This window comes from Ambystoma mexicanum, chromosome 14 (genome assembly GCF_040938575.1).
Source record: "Ambystoma mexicanum isolate Mex_15411 chromosome 14, UKY_AmexF1_1, whole genome shotgun sequence".
In the NCBI taxonomy this organism is placed as follows: domain Eukaryota; kingdom Metazoa; phylum Chordata; class Amphibia; order Caudata; family Ambystomatidae; genus Ambystoma; species Ambystoma mexicanum.
The window spans coordinates 664,602,985-664,615,005 of record NC_090940.1 but is presented as its reverse complement, the minus strand read 5'-3'; the positions used below and the strand labels follow the sequence as shown (position 1 = coordinate 664,615,005).

General features: G+C 45.7%; 1 protein-coding gene across 2 annotated transcripts in view; it reads left to right on the top strand.

The window, feature by feature from the left end:
- Nucleotides 1-12,021, top strand: part of MTHFD1 (methylenetetrahydrofolate dehydrogenase, cyclohydrolase and formyltetrahydrofolate synthetase 1) — a 517,055-nt gene that overhangs the window by 397,433 nt on the left and 107,601 nt on the right. The gene's annotated exons all lie outside the window — the stretch shown is intronic.

The window sequence follows — 12,021 nt, the reverse complement described above, 5'->3', positions numbered from 1 at the left end:
GTAGCTGAGAGTTGCGTGTCATTTGCATAACACTGGAAGTTTCCCTTCATGTTTTCTTTTGACCACCACTGCAGTGCCTGTACTAGAGACGCTGAAATGACCACTAGATTTCCCACTGACTGCTTGCTTTGATATTGATATTTTATTTCTATCGCGCTCATACACAAGTGTTTCAGAGCGCGACAAAGGATGGCGAACGGGGAAGAACAAAAACAACAATCTTACTAGGCCCAGCGACATTTAGAACACGCAAGTGCATGGAAGGGGAAGAAAAGGAGTGCTGAGCAAGGAGAAAAACAGATAAATGACAATACGTTAATAAATAATAAAGGCAACAAACAATGGTAGTGCAGCCAGCAAGTGACAAGTGCTGGGTTTAAGGCAGCAGGCTGGGTAGGTCTGATAAGTACAGGAAGAAAAAGGGGGGGGGCTGTATGGGTACAGATGCAGACCCAGTGCAAGGGGTGGCCCGGAGGCAGTGCGGGAGGATGGCAGGGTGAGCAGGTACATGGGCCCAGAGGACAGAGGGTGGCCAGGTGCACGGTGCCAAGAGGGAATAGATCATCGGGGGAGAGGGGGAGCAAAGGCAGAATCAAAGAGGACGGTCTTGAGGTGCTTCCGGAAGCATAGTTGGTTCTCCTAAGGTTTGAGTGGCAGGGAGGCTATTCCAGAGGGAGGCCCCAGCTGACGAAGGAGATCTACCTCCAGCTCGTTTCTTTTGAGAAACGACTGACCCTGAAGGAGGTAGAGGAGCGGAGAGCTTGAGAGAGGAGGGATAGCTGAAGGTATGTTGGACCCAGACCCCAGAAATCCTTGTGGACAATTCAGAGGGTTTTTAATTTAATCCTTGCGTCCAATGGGAGCCAGTTGAGAGATTTTAGGGCTGGAGACATAAAATCCCAGGGTTTGAGGCCAAGGACAAGTCTCGCCGTCCTGTTTTGGATAAGTTGCAAAGTGTGGAGCGTAGAGGCAGGTAGATTAAGAAAGGGGCTGTTGCAATAGTCCAACCTAGAGAGAACCAGAGGTTGGGAGACGGTAAGCTTCTGGGGGAAGGAGAGGAAAGGCAGAGTACCTCTGAGGAAGTGCAGTAAGAAGTTTGCGACAGCGATGTGGGCAGAGAAGGAAAGTGTGGAATCAAAGGTGACACCGGTTCTTGGCCTCGCAGGTCGGACAGGAGAGCCTAGGGAGGCCTGCCAGAGAGAGAGGGGAAAGGATGGCGATGGTGTGCCAATGAGGAGGCTCTCTGTCTAGTTGGCAGTTAGGCATTCAGAGATGAGAGGTAGAGGAGGTGGCCGAGGGCAGCCTGAAAAGGAGTTGCATCGTCCGCGTAGCACTGGATGTTTGAGCAGAAAATGGCAATACATCCGGCGAGAATTGCCAGATATTGGTTTAAGAGCCAGGGTGAAAGGTTAGACTCCTGGGCCAATACCACAGGTGGAGGGGAAGAAAGAGGATGGGAAGGACCCAAGTTGGACCTGGGAGGGTCGATCAGAGAGGAAAGGTCAGCCAGGCCAGAGCCTGATCACTGATACAGATTATCACGGAGACTGTTGATCAGGATGGTATGGTTGACCGTGTCGAAGACAGCGGAGAGGTCAAGTAGGATGAGGACAGAGGGAATGCTAGTCAAGGTTGGAAAGCAATCCTCACGGATGTTCAGGAGAGCAGTGCTTGAGACCATTGTTTTGGTAGCCACTTTTGCACTTGGCGCATGCATAGAGGTGTGTGTGCAGCAAGATATAGGCATGACGCCATCATCCAGAGAAGACAGTTATCTGATGACTGGCCACATAATTATTTGAAACAGCATGTTTTGTACTCTTTCTCTGGAGGGGAAAACGAATCCTCCTTGTTCGTGTTAATGTGCCCAGGAATTGTTTTACTTGGCTGGGGACGAGACTGAGGTTTTTTTTTTTCTCATTTGAGAACCCCAATAGAAACAAAAGGTTGATTGTGGCTTGAGTGTGCTGTTGACACGTCTGTGGTGTCTTCTGTTATGAGCCAGTCGTCTAGATAAGGGTAGACTGGGATGGATTGCCATCGCAAGTGTGCCCCTGCTAATGCCAGTACCTTTGTGAACACCCTTGTGGCTGATGAAATGCCAAAGGGGAGCACTTTGAACTGGTAGTGAATATTCCCGATCTAGAAGTGCAAGTACTTTCTCTGTACTGGCAATATTGAAAGTGTGCATATTTAATATCCAATGTGGCCATGTAATCTCCCTCTTCTAGGAGAGTTGAAATTGGAAACATTTGTGGTTTGACATGTGTTGGCTGGACGCAGGTCTAATGCAGGACGCATGCTTAAATCATTTTTTGGAACTAGAAAGTACACTCAATAGATACCCTTGTTTACCTTTATAAAGTGGAACCAGTTCAATTGCTCCCGTCTGCAGAGGAGACTCGATCTCTGCTTGCAGAATGTGCTGGTGTTTTTTCTTGGTGGCTGATGTTTGGGTTTTCTTAAGAACTCGATGCAGTAACCCTTGGACACGTTCGACCGCACCTACTGACCCGACGTGATCCCTCCAGTGTGTGGGTAAACTGTGAAATGCAACCCCCTACTGGAAGACATGGGAGGAAACCTGAATGGGTGTACCATTGCTCAAGTGCTGCTGAGCCTCTAGACTAGTGGCCCGAGCTCTACCCCTACCTCTTCCCCTTTTGTAGCCTCTTTGAAAGTGGATTGATAAGAGGCTAATTGAGTTTGGGAAGAATACAATGGCGTGGAAGGTCCTGACTATACCCTACCTGTGATGTATGTGGGTATCCCCCGGCCCCCTCGAAAGGAGTTTTGTGTGTTGAAGACTCCCTGTTGAATATGGAGTTTATTAGAGATTTACCCTAGAGTGTTAAGGGTCTTGAGCACTTCCTTTGCATTTTTAAGAGCATCATCCACTGCTTTGCCAAACTAACCATTGGGTTCAAAGGGCATTTTAGCAGTGTTGCTTGAGTCTCTAGTTTGAAACCAGACTGCCTCAACCAAGAATGGCGTTTCACAAGGGTACCTTCAGCAATAATGTGACCAATGTTGTCTGCTGCACCCAAGTTATTTTTAATTATGCAGTTGGCAAATTGTTTGCCCTCGGCTACTGTCTTTTTAATTTGTAACCGTAGGGGTTCAGGAACAGTATCAAGTTGGTCACTGCCACTGTCCAATAGTGACCTATCATAGCTGGCTATTAAAGTGGTATTGTTAGAGATGTGTATCTGATAGGCTGCTGAAGTAGATTTCTTTCTGCCTACAGCATTTCATGTGTTGCTTTCTTTTTTGGGTGGTGCCCTTGCAGAGGCTAAAGGAGTGCCCACCCTTTATCTTGCGGTTCTGACCACTAGGGGAGCCAGGCTTCAACTGTTCCCTAATGTAGAGGGGGTCAGTAGGTGCAGGTTTGAAAGTCTTCTCGATATGGGGATTAACTGCCCTGGTTAGGGAGGGGTGTAGTTAAAGAAGGTTGAATCCGTTTACTGATTGCAATAGAGGAATGAACTGCCCAGCAGACTTGTTCTCCCCTTAAATGGAACGGACAGTTGCATCCTGCAGTACTTCTGGAGTCTTAAAATGATCCACTGCTTTAATGGGCAGGTTATATTGAATCTGGTCATGTATCTGGGAATCAGCGATTGGCTGATTCTGGTCTTCAGGAGATGGCAGCACATACATGTCAGGGCCATCTTCATACTGATGCTGTTTATATTGGTAATCAAACTGCCCTTGATCATCCACAGCGAAACAATGGCCACCCTGATCATCACCTGGATCAACATCCGTTGACCTGCTTGATGTTGGTCCTGAGCATCCCCAGTTAAAGAAATAACTGTTGCGAGTTGGGCAGATGATTGTAACAGTTGAGATTGTCTCGAAGGTACCCCGCCCCCTCCCTTTAAACAATTTACATAAGTGACTGTGCTTTTCGGAGTGGTCTGTCTGAAGGCAGTGGGTGCACATGCGAGGTCTCTTTTCCTTACAAGATGGACAGAATTGAAAAGGAGTATTCACCATGATGTTTAAAAAGGGCAGCCCGACAGTGTCTATAAGAAGGGAGTGAAGAGACATTCTATAAAACGTTAGAAAGTATGAGAATCACCCCCTCACTCTCCCTATTGTAACAGGCCGCGGCCTGGTGTAGGCCAAACCAACGAGTTGTCGAGATGAAGGGAAGAGCAGCCGCTGGAAGGTTAGAAAACGCTTGACATTCGGAGAAATCTGTTGGAGATGATCGAGTGATGTTCATAGAACGACAACTAACAAATAACTTTAAGTTAACTTTCATACACTGATGATGGCATTAGGCAAGAAACTCTGCATAGAGCGAGCGAAACATAACCAGTAGTTCTAGAGCAGCATGGTTACTAAAATTGCCTTTTTTGCTGCTCCTCCCATGCTTTGGCATGCACTGTCTCCCCCCTCCCCCCCTGTTTTAAGAGGTATCTCTTTAAACGGTCTCTGAAAACTAGCGTCTTTGCGTGAGATTCCCATTTCTCTTTGCTTGTTCTTGGCCTGTATTGCGTTACTTGACCTTTACCTTCTGTCTGCGCCCCTATGCCAACATGTTTTTTTTAGGCGCTATACAAATACAATACAGTAACACATTAGGCGCTATACAAATACAATACAGTAACACATTTCGCGGAAACGTAATGCTGAGCTTTAAAAATGCATTTAAAATGAGTGGTACAAGTTAAAATTTCAGCTCTTTGGCCTAAAACTCCAAGTGCCCAGGAAATGTATTGCTGTTTAGTTAACTGTTGGGGAAAGATTTTCTTTTTGCACCATTCCCTGAAGGATGCTAGCCAGTAAGATAGCTCAGCCGGTTGAGCACTCGTTGCTGCAAACTGTGCGTGATCTGTAGGTTGCAGGTTCGAATCCCGGCATGGCCAACTCTACCTTTCAAGGTCGATAAAGGAGTGTTGACTTTAGTTTGGTGATAATTGTGATTAATATGTACAGCCTTTTGGCAAAAGTGCATATAAATAACCATTTGACTGAGATTAGATATAGAATTTAGCATGGAGTCCTTACCTCTCTGCACTGTTGTATCATAACATTGGCATACCATTAGGTAGTAATAACCCCATGAAATTAGGACTTTCATTAAACATCAAAAGACAATTCTGCTATTGAACCTCAAAACACACAATGCATTTCATGCTGGCTTTACTATGTGATTGGCTAGGTTTTTGTGTTTTCAACATTTAAATATATACAGGAGATCAAATGGCCAGACGTTAGAGAAATATTGAAAGGTGTATTCTGTCACAATGCAGAAAGCTGCCGCATAGTAATGATTTCCATACAGTTTTTGCACACGTCGCCTGGATGTCACATACATTTTACTCTTTTGCAAAGGAGAAACGTCATTTTTACTCTCTTAAAATCACATTTACTCTGAGTTTAAAAATAGGGAGTAAAATACTCACCTCAAAATATTATCTGGAGCACTGCTGTCTGTACTGAGAGACGTTGCCTCTTTTGGAATTCTCGTATTTATACAATTGCACACATCACCTTACAGTGAAGAGCAGTTAGAAGACTTTGTATCCTTATAACTGTTTATCTACTTTGACAATGTGCCTGAGACAGGTTGGTGGCAGTTGTGATTTTTACTGTTTTTTTGTGATCGTTTTCGTATGCACTTTTGCATTTAATGTGAGTGGCTAGCACCCTAAAATGGCTGAGCAAAGAGATTTGCACTGGTTTTATTTGCCATATTATCCTTTTGCCTTCTTCCTGCCTTCTCGGGTCAGGCAATGCCATATATGGTGACCCTTTCCCAGGGAAAGCTGCTGCTTACACAGACAAGTGGTCTTTGTGTGTGCGAACCAGAGTATGGGGCTGGGACTGTCCACATCTTCTGGTGCCGAGTCTGTTGATGGACGTATGTGATAAGTGGTGGTTTAAATGTTGCAGATGCTTACTATTGGTGGGCTTGGGCTAGCTCCCAGCCTGAATCTTGGATAAAAGTTGCCTCTGTCAGCTATTCGACAGATCATTGTTGGAACCAAGCATTCTACGAAGAGCAGTCTGCTAACGACTCAAGGACAACCACAGCAGCTGACCAGCATCGACTCCAGTGATTGGCCTGGTGATGCCATGCTGCTCTGCTTGATTGAACACCTCATTGTTGCTTTGACGATTGGACCAAAGTCTTTTTCATATCCTACAAGCCAATCTCCACAGAAGGTTTGCTCAAGTTTGCCCGCAAGCGTGCAGCTTCATCTATGGATGCTGACCTATGCCCAAAACTTCTAGAAGCATATGCAAACAATGGCAGTCATTTGGCACCTCATGCAATACGGCCCTCACATTGATAGTCCCTGCTACACTCTATAAACCTCTAGTTACCTTTGCCCTCTCCATAAAACAAACCCTTAGCCATATATCCTGGCCAATGTCCAGCAAGTCGCCAGCCTGCCCTTGGAAGCTAAAATCAAGGCGAAAGATAGTCTGAGAACTACGAAAGAGCAATCTGGCTCCAGACTAGTTAAAGGTACAAAACCCATCCTACTCCACATCAGAGAATAAATTCTAAAAACTCAGTTTGGGAACCACCCAGCAGCCTTCGTCCTTACAGACCCATTTGGTCTTGAAATCTATCGGTCAAAAACCTTTCGCACTGGTCCATTAATGGTTTCATGTCTGCAAGTTCATATTTTTGTATCCTTTTGCTTTTAAAATGACCAACATACTGTTTTGATTAACAAGATACTCCAATTCATGCGTTCTTTGAAATGCCTGACCCTCCAGTTGAGCCTTTACTGATGTAAAAGTTGGTATGATCTGTCAAACCTTGTTCGTGAAATCACGTTTGATCTCTAACTTTGCCATTGGTAATGTTGTTGAAATGTTCTAGCCACTTCTCCGAACTGCGTTGCTCTCCTGTAGTCCTCAGTCATATACTTTAAACAAGATCTAGAACTTATTTGTCTGTACCTCACTTTATTCAAAGTGTTAGCAAGTGTTCTTTTCAAGGGGATTGGGGTCCTCAGACGTATTCCATATCTATGACAGTAATCACCACAGCTGTGCTGCTTTGGAAAATATTTGGCGCCTGCGTCGATGACGTCGATACTGTCCTCGAGGGCCTCCGTCGAGCGGACGTCACTGGATGTTATAAGTAGGACGCACAACGCCCATAGCCCCAGTTCCGTTTTTTCCGTGAACGTGTTCGCTTCGGAGATCTCTGCACGCCTCGGTTCTTCTGAGTTCTGACCTTTCCGTTCTTCGAACCTGTTCATTGTGAAGATTTCTCTGATGTCTTCGTCTTCATCCACCCCGCGGCGAAGTTTTAAGAAGTTTCTGGACTGCGGGTCCAAGATGTCAGTGACTCACACGTCGCCTGCCTCTGGTGCCTCGGTGAGAACCACGACACGGATGACTGTGTAGACTGCCAGTCGCTTACATCGAAGGCCTTGCGGGAGCTTAAGAAGAAGCTTTCTGAGGTAAGGTGGCCAAGCCCCGGAAGTCTAGATCCACGGGGTTAGCTGTTTAGGAAGGTACTGTGAACCCAAAGCGCGTATGGAGCATATCCACCTCAGAGGTGTAGCCAGGATTGCGTAACTAATGGGGCCTGAAGCTAATCTAGTTGGCCCACCGCAGTGACATTACCAACTGTAAATGCCCACACAGCACTGCTTACGGGGCATTTACAGATTTTGGGTGGGCCTCGCCCGCTCAGGCCCTACCCTGTCTATGCCTCTGATCCACCTTAAGGATTAAGTCTACTCTTCATGCCGCATAACTCCGCAGTCACCCCATCTCGCTGGAGCAATAATTACAATGGGTCAGCCTAGTCATTTGAACCGAGAAACGAGATGTGCAGATGAAGAGCCTGGTCGGAGAGCAGAACACTGCTCGGTGTTGGTGTTTTGCAGGTATGTTTCATCCTCTGCCCAGCAGCACCTGGCAGCCTCTGGTGGTGGGGATAATTGGGCCTCGCTTTCCACGCGAGCGGAGCACTGACGTGCATAGCGTATGAAGCCACCTCTGCGTACTGCAGTGTGACTCAGGAACGCGGCATCACTGCGCAGGCTGTGACATGTGGCGTCATCGCTGCGCCTACACAGGCTCGAGCTACAGACTGCCCACGTCAATACGGTCACTCTAGATGGCACAACACGGGGCCTTTTCTTGACGTGTGCTCAAGCACCTGTATGCATGGCTGCACATGTAATTGTGCATCTGTGTGATAAACGCTCCCTGGCACCATCCTTATGTTAACCGCAACTAGAAGCAGGCCCCACACTCGGCATCTTCAAGCCCCGTTTCCCAATGCATGCTTAATGAACGCATCTGCTTAACAGGGTGGCATTTGTCTATAGCTCGGTCTGTCGCAAAAATGCTAATTTGTATTCAGCCTTTGTATGAAAAGAAGAATGTTCCGAACTTAATTTAATAGAACAATCGCTGCCTTGTTTTATTTATACCATTCATGCTTGTTTGTAAATGTGTAAACCCAGATATAAATGTGCATTTCTTAAGGCCGAATCCTTTGTGATTAATGCAGTGTTTTACACAATCTCATATGATTGTTACATATGTGCACAACGTGTGAACATGCAGGTGTGGGGTTCATGGTTCAGTGGTTCTCTGCATCAACACTGGGGCTTTGCTGTGTGCGCCATTGCCGAGATGGCATTCGTTATGTTGGTTAAGCAGTGCACAGTGCATGCCATAACCAAGGGCTTCACATCATAGTGGGAGCAAAGCAACAGTCCAATGTATCCAGACAATGTGCTTCTAATGAAACGCCTGTGTGTAGGCGCGTTACATGTGCCATGGCCTATCCAGATCTATTCCTCGGTTAGTGTCGTCATTATCTAAATTATCACTTTAAAATATGTGATTTGCCAGACAGATGAGGCAAAGTGGTCCTGTCATTTGAGACAATTGGTGTTGGAACTTTATTTCCACGACCATAGAGAAATGTAAAAGGGGACTATGGAAATCTGCATTATAAAAACGTTTAATTGCGGTTTAAAATAAAATAGTTTCGTTTATTACTTATATAGCGTGCCTAACCTCGGGGTATCTGGGCGCTTTTAGCTCCTCCTCCTAGGCACAATAGCTCCTCTTCTAGCAGACATTCTAGAATGACCAATCAGATCTTCGTGTCCATGGGACTGGGCCTTTTCATTTATTTAGTATCTATGTCGGCCCCAGCCATGTGTAAGAGTCTCAATACAAGTAATTCTAAGCTGGCCTTCCCATGCAGCATAACAGTGAACGCGTCCGCTCTTTCAATGCTGAACGGCACTGTCTTTAACACCAAAGCCAGCACCTTGGAAATAACTGGTCCTTCAGCTTTCTTTGCTGTGTTCTGGCCTTAGGCTTACAGCTGCTTAGAGTTTGGGTCTCTTCTCTCCGTCTGTGGGAGATTGCTTCCCATACTATCTTCCTTTGGCACTGTCTCAATCTATCTTTTGTGCCCATTCCAGGCACTGGGTTAGTGACTTTTGGGAAAACCCTGCTCCCATCCTTTCACCTGCCTCTCCGTGGTTGCTCGAGCCAATCGCGTCCTGCAGCCTGGCACCTGTATACAAGATGGCGCGGTCGGAGGTGGCGTCGGGCTCAGGGAGGCTTTGTGGCACACCGAAAGTAGAGCCACTACTTGCAGGTATCGGAGTTAAGACGCGCTCCGAATAACAAGTCTGCATCTAATCAGGCGCTCATGGACCACAGCTTTTGGTAGCCATCAGCCCTCCAGTTCCTAAGGAGGGGGTAGCCGCCTTCAGTCAGTTACCAAGTAAATGATCTACTTCAGGTCAACTAGGAGATTATGGCAATCTCGTAGAGAGCCCCTTTCCACCAGTTTATACTATCCGCGTCCCACGCGTTTACTCTTGAAATCCCCTTGTTATGAGGGGGTTTACCCTTCGTTGTGTTTCTCACCCACGACTCCTGTATTAAGCCACAAACAACCCAGTGTCCCCATTAATTGCATCTGGACCCGATGTCATTTGAACACCTTTTATCTTCAATACCTGTTCCTAACTGACTTATGTGAGTATTACTGATCAGGGGTGAAGGAATGTCCAACAGTGTACAGATAAGTTAGGTTCTCTTTTGTATTTTCAGCCCAGAGAGACGATACTTGGGATAGTGACCTCCTAGATACATGCGTGGAGGGAGGGGATGAAGGGGAAAGTCCATATACTTGATAGCATCCCTGTTTGGGGGCTTGGCTGCGTGGTCTTTCTTGGTTTGACATTGGCAAAGGCTGCATTCCAGGTTTGCCTTTGTGATGTGTACTCACTGGGGGAAGAGAACTGGATAAGCTTAGCCAAAGGATGCCTAAGCTGATAGATTTCCCTCCTCTCCTTCCCCCACCAGCTCTAATCCCATTAGAGCCCTTGCCATCGGGTCTTTTATGGCTCTCGGTGACTTTCGCCCTTCTTAAAGGCTCCCACCTTCAGCTCAAGAGCACAAACTTGGGTGGTCACCTACCAAACAATAGAGGCTTCCACTGTAGGCTTGAAAGCTTCAGTAAGGGACCTGCTGTATTCAACAGTCTTCCCAAAACGTTAGCTCCTGCCCTGTCTAACCCCTTCGAGCAGTTGTACTCAAAGCCCTCCCTTGAGTACAAATATTGTTTCTGCCTCCCTCAAAATCTAGAACTGATTATGTATTATATTAAATGGTAATATTTTCTGTTATAAGCGTTCACCGTAATCACTTTTAAAGAGCCTTACATGCTCTCCTCCCCTGGACATGCTCCGGAGCCCCCTTAATGGGGGGGACAAACCCCACAGTTTGAAGTCCATTACCTTCGAGCAATCGTTTCCTCATTGAGGAAAGCAAAGATAATTTAGGAACCATTACCTGGTTCCATGTGTTAATGACGACAACCAAAATAACTACATACATTTTCAGTTACACTTTAATTACGTAAACAATTATTTCTTATTTTAATTTGGGGGTACCCCGACCCCCTGTTTCTACAACTTTTTTTACCCCACCCCATATATCCTTTTGATAAAAAATGTCACTGAAAATGTTTGGCAATTTATTTTTCATTATTAACACTGTATACCCATTACGGAGGTGTTTTTCCACTCCTTTAAGGTCTAAGTCATGCTATCTTCATTTTTTTTACGAGACATGGCATCCAATTTCTTCAGCAAAAGGGTCTGCAAAGCTTTCCACATGGGGAAGCACAAACCATTCGAGTTGTGGTGTGCCAAACCAAATGGATTGAACATGGACTCCCACATACGGTCAGGCACATCTGAAGTGCCAGTCATGTTCTCCTTGTCTGTCGCTTTTAGACTAATCTGGGATATGTATTATCCGAGGTAGGGGGCGAGAGGGGTCTCCAGTTCTTCTGGTAAACCGTTTTCACTACTCTTCCCTTGCAGTGGAGTTCAGGGCCTGGTCATCTCTTGTTAGGTTGAATTTCCATCTTCTGTGCTATTATCCTCACCTGCTAAGTCCTACAGCGCTTTTGTCCGCACTGTTGGATTTTTTTTCTAACACTCATGAGTGAGTGGGAATCATTCATAGGCTTTATTTCGACAGTAAGTCATAAAAGCCACACTAGATATATACATCACAAACAAGACCATGCAGATCTAAAAAATTAATCGATACATCATAATTACAATAGAGTTAAAAAAGCGAGTGTTTTACGCTGCATCCCGCGAGTAAATCAAACCATCATTGTCAAAGGTGACTGGGCTGACTCTAAACTTTTTCAAATGGAAGTAGGAATCCATTTCTTCACCCACCCGTTCTTGTTTTGTAATCTGTGCATGCTTTCTTGGGTTTATTTTGATGGAGTCTACTTTCCTCCATCTTTTTCTATGGCATCTGTATTTCCCATTGTAGCACACAGCACCTTTTGTGCAGTGTTACTAGAAGCTCATTGAGCTTCCCTCTTTGGTTTTATTTTAATTCCTTGCAAGAACTACTGTTTCCAAGGATAGGAGGGTACGTTTTGATCCCACCTACACTTTTCTGATGAGACCAGCACTCTGCACCTTTTGTGGAGTGCCCAGAGGACACTTTGTGTCGCTTGTTTTCACT